The sequence below is a fragment of the Aristolochia californica genome, unplaced genomic scaffold (assembly GCF_029961685.1).
Source record: "Aristolochia californica isolate CCGP_79_NKW_82.1479 unplaced genomic scaffold, dmAriCali1.0.hap1 SCAF_11, whole genome shotgun sequence".
NCBI lineage: Eukaryota > Viridiplantae > Streptophyta > Magnoliopsida > Piperales > Aristolochiaceae > Aristolochia > Aristolochia californica.
In genome coordinates this window covers 14,608,099-14,626,148 of record NW_027181782.1, presented here as the reverse complement: position 1 = coordinate 14,626,148, position 18,050 = coordinate 14,608,099, and the positions used below count along the sequence as shown (strand labels likewise).

General features: G+C 36.4%; 1 pseudogene; it reads left to right on the top strand.

Moving 5' to 3' along the window:
* The first annotated feature begins 8,704 nt into the window (after positions 1 to 8,704).
* The window catches only part of LOC137943635 (protein transport protein SEC23 D-like), an 82,760-nt pseudogene continuing 73,414 nt past the window's right edge, over positions 8,705 to 18,050 (top strand).

Here is an 18,050-nt window from a genome sequence, read left to right as displayed (position 1 = left end):
ATTGGAAGTCTGTTTAGCTCACGGGCCAGGCCATATCATGAGCAAATCATTTGTAATTACTTTTAAGACTCTTAGGGTTCCGCCGCTTTTGGGGCTGGATGGAGTTTATTCCACCATTTTGGAGTCTTCCATCTTTAAGCTCGTTTAGGTATCAATAGAGAAATCAGCCTCCCCTAGCTTGATTCAATTTTTTTTATTGACTAATCATATGTAGATGAAATTTATTTATCTAAATATACAATTCAACCCTCTTAAAATGTCATGTTGTAAAAAATCAACTTTGTGCATAAATAATTGATATTGAAACAATCAAGACCACATGTAGGACTTACATGAAATAGAGAAGGAGGTAGGACTTAACCTTTGTTAACCCATTATTTCTAAAATACAAAAAAAGTCATTTTCTAGCCATAATAACTAATTTTTTAAATGTTGGAACTCGTGCTATTTAACCCAAACACACCCCGAACAAACTTTCTCTCTCATCACAGTGAAAACCAAACCTCCTAAGCCCTCCCACATGATTCAAGGAGTTTTTTACCTCCTCTAAAGCTTGAAAGGAAGCCAAACTCGATAATTTTTTTCATTGACCTATGTATTTTTTTACTTGATCATTTAAATCCTTATCGAATGCTTATATTTCAGCCTTTTAAAGGTGTGACAAGTAATTTTAAGTTCATATTTGAATCAATCATAACATTGTGAATAGCTGTGCGGTTGACAACCATTTGAAATCAATTTTGGAGCATCAATAATATCAATACATGTTTGTATGTTGTTTTAGTGGGGTATTTGAAAGGGCCTTTCTTAAGTATTAAAATGTGGATCAAATCTAAGTATTTGACATGCATATACTTTGAGATATTTCAATCATTACATTAAGCAGTTGTATGTGCATTACCCAGTTTGCAATTAAAACCAATCTCGAATTTACATGAAGACTACACTTTTTAATCAAGTCATTGAAGATTATATTGACTTGATTATATTTTTAAATCTGTCATTAATGGATATTTTAAGTTGCTAATTACATGGGTAAGTACTTAGAGTTGGTGTACTTATTTGCTTGTGTTTAGATTGTTAAAATCTATCTATTAACATGTAATTTACGTTGGACTATATTCTAAGCAAGTAATCATTTGCAATTGGGTCAAACTTTGAATAGGTAAAATCGTCCTAATTCCAAAATTATTTGAGAAAAATTATCGTGGTTGAGAATAGAAGTTGGAAAGTTGTGTTTGTTGTTGTGTGAGGCATAAGACCTTGTAGGTAGGCGGTGTTGAAAATCTTTTTGTAGGTTTAAGTTGATGTGCCTAGTGAGTTGTTGCAAATTTGTGGAAAAGTCTAGGCTAGACCACCCTAGTTAGCTATTGGAAAAACCTTTTGCCGGTTAGGCTAGTGAGCTTAGTGAATTGTTGTAAGTCCTTGCATGGCTAGTATTATAATTGGCCTTAAAGACAATTTATTGTAAATATCATAGGCCAACCCCAACTTAACGGAGTTTCAAGGTGCCAAAACATCTTGGGAGGGGGACTAGCAATCTGTGAAAGAATTATGAACCACCTAAAAATATTGTATATGTGTACTTTCTATGTGATTACTCCGGCTTGTACCTTGATCACTATGCATAAATGTAAACTGTGAAATTGGTTTTAAACTATATATTTAGTTTTACACATTGGATTAATTGAAGAAACAAATACATACATTGGAATTAAGCAAAACCATTTAAAATTAAAAGCAAAAGTTAACAAACTTATTCACCACCTGATAGATGTCATATTCTGACATGAGAACTAGGTTAATTATAATAGAATAACCTTTATAATTGTGTTATAGGTGGTTATTTATCGGTTTTCAAATGAAATGAGTATTTATTGAATTTGGCATTAATCACTGTCGATATTGCATATTTTTCTCTCCTGAATTATATTTCATTGTTTTTAAGGTTTATTTCTTCCTGAAATGCTTTTTATAGATTCAATTATAAAATTTCAGGAGAATTTTGGTGGAGAAGGAGATATTTACCAAAATGCCCTTAGTGAAATGGAGGTGATTTCTAGGGCAAATCGTTTTAAAAAAAATAAGATGGTATTAAAGGAAAAGAGGAGCGTCGAAGGCGAGAGGAGAGCGTCAAGAGAAAACAGGGGGCATCGACCAAAACAGAGGACCTTGGACCGGAAACAAGGGAAGACCCGAGAGGAGTTTCCCACCGTCGTTCGCCGCGCCACTGTCTTTCGCCGCGCCACCGTCGTCCACCGCCGTCCAGCAACCGAGAACAAACCCGAGGAGAGCTCGAGAGAGTCTCCGTCGAGGTGAGTTCGACAATGCTAGTTTTCGCTCGCCAGGCCGGGAGGTGATCCGAGAGGGCTTCTCCGGTGCCAATTCCGCATTCTGACCATCCTCCGACGTCTATTACATATTTCCGACCATTCCCGGAGCTATTCCGACTCCGACTGAGACTCGAGAGAGCCGATTAGAGGACTTCAGCTCTGTTTCGTTCTTCGTCGGACGTCAACTCCGTCCGTCGGCTTCTATCCTTCGTCGTCGGCATCGTCTCTACCTCCGGCCACTCACTCTTGCTACCCGAAGCCATCAATTTCGGGAAATTGCAGCACCCGTGAGAACGAGTTGCTGCCCGAGCGAGAGGAAGGAGAAGGGGAGTAATTCGTCATTTTTTAATTTAATTTTTTATATAGTTTGAACTTAGGTTTTGAATGTTTATTGAATCTGATTTGATAATTAATGTTTATTGAATATTTGTTTTCCAGATATTTGATTAAATTAGCTAATTAGGGTAGGATTATAATTGAGGTTGGATTTTGGTATTTTAATCCAATTTCTGTCTTTCACTCTATGCGCCCGAGAGGGGCTAGACGCAAGGATTGAGAAATCGGATCCGTGGTTACGTGGCGCTCGAGAGAGGCACGAATCACCGTAAAATCCAGAGTTGACGTTTCCTGTTGAGCAAGTAGTTAACCAGATGATTGCTTGATAATTTAGGATATAATTAGTGTTTAGTTAATATTAATTCATCATATTTGGTTAGGCTAGTTGACTGAAGAATACACAAAATTCAATCCTCCTTGTGGATATGACCATCGGTTCCCGCTAAATTACATGAACGATTTGTACGCTTGCGAGGTATTAAAGCCGATGTAACTAAATTCTACATCAAGTTTTTGGCGCCGTTGCCGTTGATCACTATGCATAAATGTAAACTGTGAAATTGGTTTTAAACTATATATTTAGTTTTACACATTGGATTAATTGAAGAAACAAATACATACATAGGAATTAAGCAAAACCATTTAAAATTAAAAGCAAAAGTTAACAAACTTATTCACCACCCTTCTAAATTTGTTCCTTGCCAACCTTACAAACTATGCCTAATATATACAAAGCATGTGAGAGCATATAACATATTGTGGCCTTTTATCTCCAACTCAGTTTTTTTTCTAAATTTCACATCTATTAAAATCCCAACCCCAAAGTTAGGAGTCTCACAATGAGAATCTGCACCAGATAGAAAAAGGAACTGTTGGCCATCTCTATGTAGGATCCCTTTTGTTCCAGGTTCATAATAGACTACTCAGTCCCTCCCCCACCCCCCACCAAACACAAAAACCCTAGTTTCGATTTCCACGCTTTGATCCTCAGATCATCATTCCCATCATCATCGTCATCTTCGATATCATCTGCGACTGAGTCTTGGGCCCAGACTGACATCTTCTTGTCGATATCAGCCACCATCGCCAACCAGTGCTTGCATGCCTGGCCATGTGTGCGCCAAAGGGCATGTCCATGTCTTCTCACAGTTCTTCGTTTCAGCTGCACTTAGAACGAATTAGACACTCCATCTTCAGTTGTTTTAAGTTCAGTAAATCCATATTTGAGCTCTCAGTGGGTACATCTATGTCTACATGGATATGGTAAACCTTGGGAATTGACGTAGTCAATATAACAAACACATGCAGAAGCAGCATATACTGATCAACAAACCCAGATGCATTGCTAGCTCCGACTCCCGTGACGGGTTCGGTTCTGGCATGCCATGTTCGGTTCGGTTCTGCTTTCACGGTGGGGTTGTTTCCAGCTATTTTCAGTTCCCCTCTACCTCCATTTGTAGGCAGTAGAGTTATTGCTACTATTCCATTCTTGACCAGTTCTTACAATGGATGCCTGAAACAACATCGTTCCTTGCTCTGCTGCAGTAGGTACATAGACACCTCTGTTGGCATTTCACCATTACAAGAAAGAGAAAAAAAGGGGTCTTGATTCCATTTCCATGGAGATTACATTTTCCTTCTTTTGAGTGGCTGCTCAACAAAATTCACATGTGAGACTGTCTTCCACTATCAAACAGCTGTTCAGAGAGAGAGTGGTCCCAACAAAATTACTGGGAGACCCAAATGATTTGTCTGATGAAAAAAAGGAGGGTTTACATTTCTTTCCATGAAGATCCAAGTCAAGGAGGACGACAAAGGACAGAGATGTTGTTTTCTAACATGGGTTATTCACACTGTAGAGATTGGCATCTGTATCAAGTCGAGATAAAAAGCCAAAACAAGAATGGTCAAGGAAGACAGGATTTCTTGATATCTGAAACGCATGGAGCTCAAGAACAGTATAAGAAGAATCTCAAGCAAAGCATATAATGAGAACGAGGTAAGTTAAAGCTGGAGAGTTTTTTTACTCTCTGTGAGAATTTTGAGGGTTTCTAAGCTTTTAGAAACAATAGCTATTCTGGAGTTTCTTCAATGGGATTCTCCTGAATTTTATTTTAAAAGCCCTGATGGGAGTAAGGAATGTTAGCATGTGCTCTCAGGATGCCCTTACTCAATTTGAAGTGTGAACAAACTCGGGGCCTTATTTAAATGTGTTTTTGGAGTTCAACCAGTAGATATGAAAGCCAAATAGTAGGACATTTTTATCAAATTTTGAGCTTTTGGGGTTTGGAGAAGGAGACATTTTCTCTCTCTCTCTCTCTCTCTCTCTCTCTCTCTCTCTCTCTCTCTCTCTCTCTCTCTCTCTCTCTCTCTCTCTCTCTCTCTCTCTCTCTCTCTCTCTCTCTCTTTTTCTTGACTATATTTGTTTTAAATTCATGCAAGTTAAAATGTCAGTGAGGAGAACCCAATCATTGCAAGAGATTGGACTTTCTAATGTGGGTAGGAGGGGCTGTTCGAGGCACCTGAGGGTCCCAAGGAGGTGAATCTCATGTGGTACTAACTTAAAAGGCTCTATTCTTGGAAAGATTTTTTTTTAATTGGTTTTCTGCTGTTAATTTTGCTGACACTGGGCTAATTGAGGCATGGCTTGTTAATGGACATTATATTTGGAAAAATTCAGCTGACAAAATAAAGTTATTATCTTTTGTTAATTAAGAACATAAAAAAAATGAAGTAAGAGAGATGAAGATAAGGAAAAAGAAAGAAGTAAAGTAGTAGAAGACGAAGGAAGAAGAAGAAAGAAAAGAGAAACATTTAAAGAGGGCAAACTTGAAAAATTCGACTACACCTCACTCATGCATTGCATTTACTTAAGTATGAGAGTGATTACATGATTGCAAAATTACCCCCAAGGTTCTCAATAAACTACACTCGTACATATTTTAATTAACTTTTAACACTCCTCCTCAAGCTAAGAAATATGCATCAAATAATACCAGTTTGGAGCACGAGGTATCACACTATGCTCCATGCAATGCCTTAGTAAATATATTTGTCAATTGATGTTCAATTCTCATATGAGGGGTTATGATTCTTCCACTTAGTACACTTAATCATTGGTGAAATGACCATATAATTTGATGAACTTCGTTGGTTCATAAAAAACAAATTATTGGCTATAAAGATAAAGGTCTGATTATCACTTGATAACTATCAATCAAATTTACCTCCACACCAAATTTTGACAAAAGAGATTGTATCTGGATCATTTCACAAGTGATAGGTGCCATAGATTTGCATTCAGCCTCTGTACTTGATCTTGCTATTACTTCTTGTTCATTTACTTTTCAATGCTCCAAATGTTCCCAACAAAGGTACAATAACCAATGCTTGACTTCATGTCACCTTTTATCCAACATAGTCTCTAGCATAGTAGTCCATCACTTTTATCTGATGCTAATACTTACAAAATATTTTCTCCCTAGTCCTCCTTTTAGATGCTAAAGTATTCATTGAACAACCTTTGCATGAACTTTTCTATGTTTTCCCATAAACCTACTAACTAGTCCCACAACATACAATATATCGGCCTCATCACCAATAACATATATGAGCTTTCCAACTAAGCATATATAAGAAGTTAGATCTTTTAAAGGAGGAGAACTAGCATAAAATAAATCATGATTAGGTTCTAGTGGTGTATCAACTAGTTTAGCTCCCAATAATCCAATTTCACTTAGAAGATAAATTATAGATTTCCTTTGAGACAAAATAATACATGATTTGTTTTTTGCCACATCTATTTCCAAAAAAAGTATTTAAGAATCCCAAAGTCTTTAATTTGAAAATGCTTTTGAAGATAGGCATTAATCTTAACAAGTCCACCTTTGTCATCTCCAGACAAAATTTTATCATCTACATAAAGTACTATCAATATCACACAACTTGTTACTCTTTCCAAAATAAATATAGATTGATCATAGTTGCTTCTATGAAATCGAAACCCTAGAACAACACGATTGAATTGCTCAAACTATGATCGAAGGGTTTGTTTCAACCCATAAATGGCTTTATGCAATTTGCATGCTTTACTTAACTCTCCCTAAGCAACAAAACTAGGTGGTTGTTCTATATAGACTTTTGCATTGAGATCACTGTATAAAAAATGTCATCCAATTGTTGAAGTGAGCATCCCTTTTTCACAACCATAGATATCAAATTGGTTTGAATTTAATTTAGCAACTAGGAAAAATCTCACACGATAGTCAATGCCGTAAGTTTGTATGTAATCTTTAGTTACCAATTGAGCTTTGACTTGAATGGTAAAGACCCATATGCAATCTACATTTTTGGCATTTAGGGGAGGAATATAAAGAGATACCAAGTACTCTAAGACACAAGAGCAACACTTTCCTCTTCAATTCTAGATTTTCAATGAGGACTCTAAAAAGCTTCGACACAACTAATGGGAACACATGAAACATCAAGAGTAGACAAAACAAACCTTATAGCAAGAAGAGAATCAATCAAATGATGACAAAAACTTTGAGATGGGAAATCAAGTACATTGTCTAACTCCCTTCCTAATAACAACAAGCAAATGCAAATTAGGAAATAAGGAAGAGGAAGACTCTCCTTCGGAAGAAATGACTACAGGGAGCCTTGAAGAGGCGCATCACAATTCTCAACTCTGCCATTATCTGTATCTTCCAATGCATTCATTGGTAGGACAATAAGTATTTCCCCATGAGAATGATATTTGAACATGTTGGGTCGGTAGTTAAGGATTATCTTAAAAGAAGGAAACATATGTCGAAACATACCAAGTTCTACTTTGAGGGTCATAACATCTATATACCCTTTCTCAAATCTAGGGTAACCCATGAAAAACACTGAATGGATCAATAATACATTTTTTTTCTTGGATGGACTTGAATTATTATTAAATTCCATGGTTTAATCCATATGAACTACGTTTTATAACTTTATATAAAATTTGACTTTTACGATCTTTAAGGTCTTCCACTTTACTTGCCATCTTCATAATAGTTTTCTTTCAATTTTTCCTTTGGGGTATTGACTCAACAACTTAAATCTTCTATTTTCTCGCTCCAACTCATACCATAGACCACTAGAGTGTGTAATAAAGGTTATGTATCTAACAACATCAATACTTTTCTTCACTTCAATTTCCTATTTAATGCACAATTGATGGCAATTCAGCTGTTGTAAGAGATGATTTAGTTAATTTTGATAGTTGCATAAGACATTAACATCAACGCTTAACGATCATTTGTGTCGACTTAGGAAAATCAAACGGTGAGAAAATTATTTTTTCTTTTAATAATTTTCTCATTGGATGATGTTTTTATTGACAAATTCTCTTAGAAAATTTTCTTGCATTTGTGATGCCATTGAAAATAAAATAAAATAATAATTATGTAGCTGTAGTGTTTACAATTGGAACAAAATAAGAAATTAAATATAGAAAATGAGCAATCAACAAAAATCTTCTTGGCTTACTTTTCCCATGATATCAGATTAAACAATAAGAAACATAGTTATTTTTTTTAAAGACAAGAAGATCAAAAAGAAAACTTTTTCTATTCATTAAATAGTGCAAATATTAGAAAAAAATTCAAAAAAAAATTCCTCTATTTATTTTTCTTATAATGTTCTATCGGCATATACACACCCTTAAATTTTTTATGACTCGTTACATGTAATCTCCATAACATAAGTAAAATATGTGCTAGCTAGGGTATACCTTGTTATTTTTCAATCATGTTTCTCATGACCTCCACAAACCTGAAGTTACATTGTCCTCATCAAAGACTCAGGTCCAACACATAATCAAAACTAGGAGTGTGCGAAAAAAAAAAAAACTTAAATTCACTCCGTTGGGTGGAGAAGGGATAGAAGGAGAAAACCCTAAGTTCAGGTCAAGTTTGGGACTCGAGGTCCAACACATAATCAAAGTTAGGAGTGGGCAAAAAAAAAAAAAACTTAAATTCACTCCGTTGGGAGGAGAAGGGATGGAGGGAAAGAAACCGAAGTTGGAGGTAGGCTTGGGTTTTCCCAAATTTGGCCTAAACTTGATGGAAATACCTTATTGATATTTTTTTAAAATTAAAATAACATATATATAAAACTTATCTATTTTTTTATTTTTTATTATTTATATTTTGACATTGTATAATAATTTTATGCATTGTATTCTTTAACTATTTTTATATTTAAAAAATATTTTAATTAGAAAATTACTAGGTTGATTTGGGAATGAGACAATGGATAATGTTTGATTTCTAAACCGTTCGGGTTTCTGAGTTGGGGTTCGGGTTCTCAAAACCCGACCCATGCTTTCCCCTCTGAATTAACCAGTTTTTTCTTTGGCCGGACTAGCTCAAACGGCGTTCATTATATCGCTGGTTTAGACGAATCGAGGCAAGCAGGGTACGAAGTCTGTGTGTTTTTTTTCTCCCTCATTATTTGGGTTTTTATCGACCTCGCGACTCTGCAACTCTGTCTTCTCGTCGATGGCGGTTAGGGCGACCGTATCTCGTTTCTCCAGTTGACGAGCTTGGTAACCCCCCTGTTTCCGGGTCCAACGGTAACCTTGTTCCTCGCTGCGATAATTGCTGGGCGTATTTCAATTCCTACTGCGAGCTTGAACAATGGGCTTGGACTTGTGCTCTTCCTAGTTTTTTGTTGTACTTCTGAACATAAATGCAGCATCTGAGGAGTTTTTGGAGTTGATCAAAAGTGCGCTACTGGCTGCTTTAGAAGGTGGGCAATTGTTTATCTCAGTATTGGCCTTCATAAGGTGATCAATATTTTAGAAGATCACCCTCAGCTTTTCACACATTTGTGGTTGCATTGGTAATTATTATTCTTGTTATGATAATGTTTTAATACCAATTACCTTTTACATTTGCAGCACTTGGGCCGGGTTCTCTGTTTGGGCTTGTTACATTCAGTCATAAGATAGGCTTATACGATGTGCAAGGACCCATACCAGTTGTCAAAAATGTCTTTATTCCCCCCAGATACAGATGCTTCATTGCCCTTTGAGCTTGAAGATGCCATGCCATTGTTTTCTTTCTTGGCTCCTGTATGTTTATGATGGACAATGTCAACATACCCTTGACTTCAAATTGTTAAAAAAAAAGAATCTCTACCAACACTACAATCAATTGGAAAATGGATTTTAGCGAAGGTTTGGTTCATTCTCCAACAGGTAGATACTTCCAAAGACCGAATAGCTGCAGCCTTGGAAACACTGAAACCTACAACTTCATGGGAAAGAACTATAGCTGCTGGACAAGGACTTGATGGTATATTATTAGGTGGCAGAGGTTTTGGAGCTGCAATGGAGGCTCTAATTAACTACCTTGGATCAGAATACGGAAATACATTTGCACTGGGTATGGTAAAGGCCAATTCTTACTTCCCTGTGCTTCTTTTACATTAACATGGACCAAAATAAATTAACATATGTTTCTTTTATAGTCATCTTTGTTCTAACTATTTAGTGATGTTTGTTGAAAATCAAGTAAATGCATATTACCTGTAAATGGATTTACAGAATGACATTTTGTTTCTTAGGAAGTGGTCTTGAATTGCAAAGCCTCCATCCTCGGATGAGAAAAGGCTTCTGATTCCCATTGAGGATGGAGCAGTGCTATGAGGAAATTTCGGTTAATCTTTCAACTTATTGACATCTAGTGGCACCAGATTTAGATCATCAAACATTCTTGCAGTTACTGCCACCAAAGTGTGTCATCCATGTTTGATGTCTTCCTCTTTTCCATGCACAAGATATATCTGGTTCTGTTTTCCTTATGGGTAGACTTATTCTTTCAACTAAAATCTATCATTAACTTTTTTCTAATAAAATCTTTTTCATTATTGAAAAAATGGCCTGTACCCCTTATTGCTGGATGCTCTCTCTTTAAAAAAGTTGAGTGTTTTCATTGTTCTTTTCCCATTGATGTTCATTAGTCATATGCATGCAACTTATTGTGAGGGATAAATCTGGAGAGTCATTCCTTGTTTTTCTATTCGTATTTTTGAAGATTTCTGCTTTGAATCTAGGATTGTCTTTATCCCTCACTATGAAAAGTATATGTTAATTCTATTAATTATGTCTTGTGAAACCATAATGGCTGGAAATGAGCTAAATGTTGCCAATTGAAAGAATTGGTTTTTCAATGGTTGATTATCAGTTTCCTGGAAAAGCACTGGTCACAATTTTTTTGGATACTTCCTCTTACCAGGTAATAACATGTTCTTTTCCTTGGGTGAAGTGTTTCCTCTCAAGGGCGACAATAGGGGCCTGGAAGAATATCTTGTCTCAATTTACCTTTCTGAATTTTGTTTTCTTAAAATTGACTGTACTAATTGTATTAGTATTTATAAACATTCGTTTATTGGTTATGTGGCTCCAAAATCGACTGCATTAGTGATTATCAGCATTTGTTTATTAGATATTTATGTGGGTCAAAAATTGATTGCAGCTAGGGTTTTTACATTTTTGTCTGGTCCTCCTGATTATGGAGCCAGTCAATTAGATACAAGGCGTTATGGTGAGCAATATGCCAGTAAAGGAGAGGATGCAGACTGTGCACTGCTTCCTGAGCGGACACCCTTCTACAAAGAACTGGTAAATTGCCTTATGCCTTATGCCTCTATATACAACCAAGTGCTGAAATGGTTGAGTTTTGTAGAATCTACAGACCTTTGGAAAAATAACCCATGATGACTTTGCACAGGCAGCTGTTGCTGTTCAATCGGGGGTTTGTGTGGACATATTTGCTGTTACCAATGAATATACAGACTTAGCTTCATTAAAATTCCTTAGCATCGAGAGTGGCGGCTCACTGTTTCTGTACTCTAATACTGATGACTCTACACTTCCTCAGGACATGTAAGTTGATTTGCTTATATCCATCATTTTGAGAAATCATACTTTTTTTTTTTGTTGTGAATGAACGTGGAATCACTTTTTTTGAATGATTGAAGAATGACATTTTTTTTGAAATGATGTAGAATGACATTAACTGTTCATCTGCATTGAAGAGTAAAATTCACTCTTAATTACTCAGAAAATATTTTTTTAATAGGGATCATTTTTTTTTAAATCGATTTTGGTGAGACGATTTGGCCTGCTCATTCATTCATGGGGTGCCATACTGTGAAAAGATCATGCTTGTAATGTTAGAGCTTAGGTGTTGCATGGGTTCAGTTATGCAGTGGAAAGTTGAATTTACTTTTACCTGTGTCGGCCTAGTTGCGTCCTCGGGATAACCCACACTAGTCAGCCTCCCTTGCATACAAATAGTTGGCACACGATAAACCTTTTCTCATATACACAAATCTTTCTACATACAAGATATTCGAGCGCTCCTTTGAGTCTCTTTGTCAATGTCTGATTGATTAGCACTCATCCAGTCCCCCTATATGTAGTTGGGGAAATTGCTGGCCACATGCCCCTTCGAATGGTCATGTGCTTCTTGGCGCACGCCTCCTCATGTACAACTGCCCCAGCTAACACCCCATGGCCCACGTGACTAGAAACCGTTTAGGAACCATTATAAGCTGAATTTTGATGGTAGCGCCTTTGGGAACCCGGGTTTGGATGATTTTGGTAGGGTGATTTTTGATCCGGGGCGGCACTGCCATACTCTCTTACTGTGGCCCTCTCGGAATTGCTGACTCGACCATTGCTGAGCTCTCTGGTCTCCTTCACGGCTTGTGTATTTTTAAGGATCGCTTTAGTGGTCTCCTTGTCATGGAGGGAGACTCCAAGGTCGTCATCGGATGGTGCTCCACCTCATCCTTCCCCTGTGGCGTCACTGGCAGATTTTTTTTGATATTTTGGATATTGTATTCACCATTTCTTGTACTTTGTCTCATATACTTAGATCAGCCATTTCGGTTGCTGATTTGTGTGCCTAGGTCCCCCATTTAATATCTTATTGTTAGGGGAGGTCTCCCTTGATGTATCTTCCCTTTCTTTGAAATAAGTTTATCATCATTAAAAAAAAAGTTGGCTGCCACTAATCTGACTTGCCTCCATGCCTTGGTGTTCAGGCACTAGTCCGTATGTGCCCAGCCTATACGTGCAGTGCCTAGGGGTGGCATCGAGTCGAGTCGAGCCGAGTTTGAATCTGCATATGTTCAAGTTGGGCTTGATTTAAATACTTCGAACTCAAGCTAGAGCCGAGCCCAGCCTTAAGCTTAAAATTGGAATTGAGCTTGAGCAGGGTTCAAGCTCCAACCTACATTTAAAACTTTGCATAAAATACAAGTCAAATAAACTGTGCATAAAATTATGCATAAATTTTACTTAAAATTGGGCATGACCTTTGTACATAAACTCTGCATAAAATTGTCTATAAATTTTGCATAAAATTGTTTATAAACACTGCATAATATTATGCCAATGTGACTAATATAAAAACATGACCTATATACAAAATGTGACTTTCATATACATTTCCCACTCTCTTGAGCCTAGCCAAACTCGAACCTGTATATGTTCGAGCTTTGCTTGATTTGAATACTTTGAACTTGAGTTCGAGCTCAAGCTTAGCTTTGAGACTAAAATTGGAATCGAGCTCAAGCCCAAGAATTTTAACCAAATTTGAGCTCAAGCTCGAGTCGGGTTTGAACTTTAACCTACATTTAAAACTTTCCATAAAATACATATTTAATATTAAGTTCAAAGAATCCTAAAAGTATGGAAAACAAATAGAGATAATCTTGCATATCAGAGTTATTAAGAAACGAAATATGACTAGATCTATAACTCATAAAGGATCTCAAAATAATTTGTATTGCATAAATTCTGTACTACATTGCATGGAGAGAATAAGGATGAAGGAGATCAAATGGGAGAAATGAGCTTACCTGTGGCTGACATATATTCTGTGACTTTCGTCTGCAACACCCAGGTCAGCAATGTCTAAATGCGGTTGTGCGATGAAGAGATTGATAGCGCTGAAGATGGAACATGGCGGAAATAGGTTGAGGAAGGACTGAAATACGAAACTTCCGTAAAAATCTGAGCATGCATATTACTAGTGGTTGGTAATATGCATGCTCTCTTTTCTTTTCTTTTCCATTTTCCTTGTGCATCCAAACAAGAGAAACCACATTTCTCTGTTTTTTCTCTCTTATTTTTCATGGGCATCCAAACAAGAGAATCGATCTTTTAGTCCCATTCCTCTTCTTGGGTAAATCTTCCTCAACGTCCGTCATTTTTGAATAACTGGTGCGCCCAACACTGTCAATAATACCATACGGTTTGACATTGTGCACAGCCCCTTTAGGGAAAAACCTCGCGGAAGGGAGCCAGTCCTGGTTATGAAAAAGCTGAGTCTCATCCCACTGCGACCACAGATCGTTGCCTCCAGAAAATTGAGACCTGTTAGCCAAAGCCTTCAATTGCTCGTCGGCTTTGATGGAAAAGAGAGTTGGGGCTCGCTCAAGCTCAGAAACTGCGGCTCTAAGTTCTGCCCTCTACCTCATTTCGTAAATCTGGCACTCACGGCAAAGACGGGCCTTTAGGAGTTGTTTGGCTTTTGTGGCCTGCATCCGCTTCCACTGTCATTTCGAGACTCCGCCGAGGTAGGTACAAGGCCCCCCACCCAGTTTGTCACGAGGTCAGATGAGCCTAAACTCACTTAGGCTAGTGGAACTCCAACTCCCGTGATGGCCTACCTTCAATTCGTCAATGGTAGTACAACCTCTCACCCCTTAGATCAACGTTGCAAATTCCTTCCTCTCAAATGAAACACGAGCAATGAAAAGATAGAAAGACAATGGAATAGGAAGAGAAAGTAACCTTGTATTAATACTAGAGAAGATTACAAGGAGTGGCCGTCCAAGGTGGAAGGCCAGCACTCTACAAAAACTCTCCCTCTCGTCTATGCTGAATGAATCTACAAGGGTTGAATGCCTTGGTATTTACAGGCTTCAACCCCTCCCTTCTCTCATGCTTCCGTCCAATGAGAGCAGAGATCCTCCCTTATCAAATCTACTTGATTTGATCCTCCATTCAAATCCTTGATTTGATCCTTTTTCTTAAAATTCGTTTTACCATTGTTATTTTCCTTAGACACTTTGTTAGCCGAATCATTCTTTCTCTCATATTCGGTTAACTTTTCAGCAGTAGATAAAACTGAAGCTAATGTCTTTACTTCCCGTCTTCTCAATTCTTGCTCAGCCCACGAGAAGTAAAGACATTAGCTTCAGCCTTATCTACTGCTGAAAAGTTAACCGAATATGAGAGAAAGAATTATTTGGCTAACAAAGTGCCTAAGAAAAATAACAATGGTATAACGAATTTTAAGAAGAAGGAGAAAGGGGAGAAGAAGTCATGGGCAAAGGACGCCAAGGCTAGGCCGGAAGAGAAGAAACGAGGGGACAAACAGAAAAAGAAGGTCCATTGTTTCATATGCGAGGGATTGTCTTAGAAAGAGGTATACAATACTAAATTGGAAATTATGGCCAGAAAAATAGAAAACTGTGAGGCAGGAATAACTCTTCTCAAACATAGATTAGATACAATAGAAAAAGATTCTTATGATGGTATCACTGTAGGATTAGAAGAACCAGAAACTTCCTACGTATGTAACCAAGATAAATTTTTTTCCAGTATCCTTGTTAGAGCAAAGATTATTTTCCCGAACAAACAATCCCTCGTGTTAGATGCTTTAGTAGATTCCGGCTGTACCAAATGTATTATCCATAGAAGATTAGTTCCTCCTCAGTTCCTTAAGAAAACCAATAAATAAGTGTTTAACCAATAGGTAGAAGGTACCTATAACCTATATACAACCTATTTTGATGAAGGCAAAATCCAGTTCTTTACCAACTGTTCAACTTTATCTGGATCTTATCCTTGACCTTTAACATGGGTTAGAGATCTCAAACTCAAAGTAGACTTTATTTTAGGTCTTAATTTTATTCTTCATAACAATGGTTCTCTTTACTCCTTGTTTGCAATGTCCTTTTTACAACTATCTTTAGAATTAATGTTCTGTCTTTTAGGGCAAGTGTTGGCTAAGTGTTCTGTCTGACAGAACATTAAAAGATAGAAGTGTTTTTGGAACTTCCTTCTGGAAGTTTTTACAACTATCTTTTCCTTCTCTTACGATTGCTTTCATGCTTATACTTTTCATAATATTAGGCATTGTTCTTGTTACCTTGATACTTACTGCTTTTATTGTGTGTTGAGTATTTTCGTTTTTGTTCATATTTACTACTTTATGTTAAGATGTCATTACAGAAAGGTATATAAGGCTGGAAACTACTGGGTGAGGGCTAAGCCCTGACAAACGCCTCTGCCTCAGTTGAGCCAAGCGTTGCTCTCGGTTGTCACAACACTGCTGTACCTTTTTATGTATATTTGGTTAATTAATAAGATAATAAAACAGTTTTTGAGATTTGTTTTGCGAATATTACCTATATATTACTTATACTTAGGATTATTATATAATACCTTAAGAGATTATTGTGCAATATCATAGGAACTTATAGCAACATATTGTTCTTGGTAATAATAGCATTAGAATTATTTGGATATTTTATATTTCTCCCATAACAAGTAGATAATCTTTTAGCCTCTGATATATTCTTATTCCTTAATATTTTAGCCAGAATCATAGATAGTACCTTAGATACATGATTTTTATCTTTGTAGCTTTAACAATAGTCTTTTGTAATTTAGTTATCTTTAGTTTTGTCTGATTTACCTTATCTTTATATTCATACAGAAGATTTGTAGAGACTCCTAGGCAAATATTTATATCTAGAAGACAAGTAATTAGAAGAACCCCAAATAATTCACCTCTAAATACTCCAGATTAAAGCAGATTATAGTAGTACCCCTCCGAATTGGTATCTATAGGAAGGGAGGGAGGGAGGCTAAGTATTTTGACAGAACATTAAAGACAGAAGCGTTTTAGGAACTACCTTCTGGCTAAGTGTTCGGTCAGAACATTAAAAGACAAAAGCGTTTTAGGAACTACCTTTTGGAAGTTTTTACAACTATCTTTTCTTTCTCTTACGATTGCTTTCATGCTTATACTATTCATAATATTAGGCATCGTTCTTGTTACCTTAATACTTACTGCTTTTATTGTGTGTTGAGTATTTTCGTTTTTGTTCATATTTAATACTTTATATTCAGACGTTATTACAGAAAGGTATATAAGGCTGGAAACTAACAAATGCCTCTGCCTCAGTTGAGCCAAGCAACGCCGCTGTACCTTTTTATGTATATTTTGTTAATTAATAAGATAATAAAACAGTTTTTGAGATTTGTTTTGCGAATATTACCTATATATTACTTATACTTAGGATTATTATATAATACCTCAAGAGATTGTTGTGCAATATCATAGGAACTTATAGCTACATATTGTTCTTGGTAATAATAGCATTAGAATTATTTGGATATTTTATATTTCTCCCAGAACAAGTAGATAATCTTTTAGCCTCTGATATATTCTTATTCCTTAATATTTTAGCCAGAATCATAGATAATACCTTAGATACATGATTTTTATCTTTATAGCTTTAACAATAGTCTTTTGTAATTTAGTTATCTTTAGTTTTGTCTGTTTTACCTTATCTTTATATTCATACAGAAGATTTTTAGAGACTCCTAGGCCAATATTTATACCTAGAAGACAAGTAATTAGAAGAACCCCAAATAATTCACCTCTAAATACTCCAGATTAAAGCAGATTATAGTAGTACCCCTCCGAATTGGTATCTACAAGGAGGGAGGGAGGGAGGCTAAGTGTTTTGACAGAACATTAAAAGACAGAAGCGTTTTAGGAACTACCTTCTGGCTAAGTGTTCTAATAGAACTTTAAAAGACAGAAGTGTTTTAGGAACTACCTTCTGGAAGTTTTTACAACTATCTTTTCCTTCTCTTCCGATTGCTTTCATGCTTATACTTTTCATAATATTACGCATCGTTCTTGTTACCTTAATACTTATTGCTTTTATTGTGTGTTGAGTATTTTCGTTTTTGTTCATATTTACTACTTTATTTTAAGACGTTATTTCAGAAAGGTATATAAGGCTGGAAACTACTGGGTGAGGGCTAATCCCTGACAAATGCCTCTGCCTCAGTTGAGCCAAGCGTTGCTCTCGGTTGTCACAATGCTGTTGTACCTTTTTATGTATATTTTGTTAATTAATAAGATAATAAAACAGTTTTTGAGATTTGTTTTGCGAATATTACCTATATATTACTTATACTTAGGATTATTATATAATACCTCAAGAGATTATTGTGCAATATCATAGGAACTTATAGCTACATATTGTTCTTGGTAATAATAGCATTAGAATTGTTTGGAT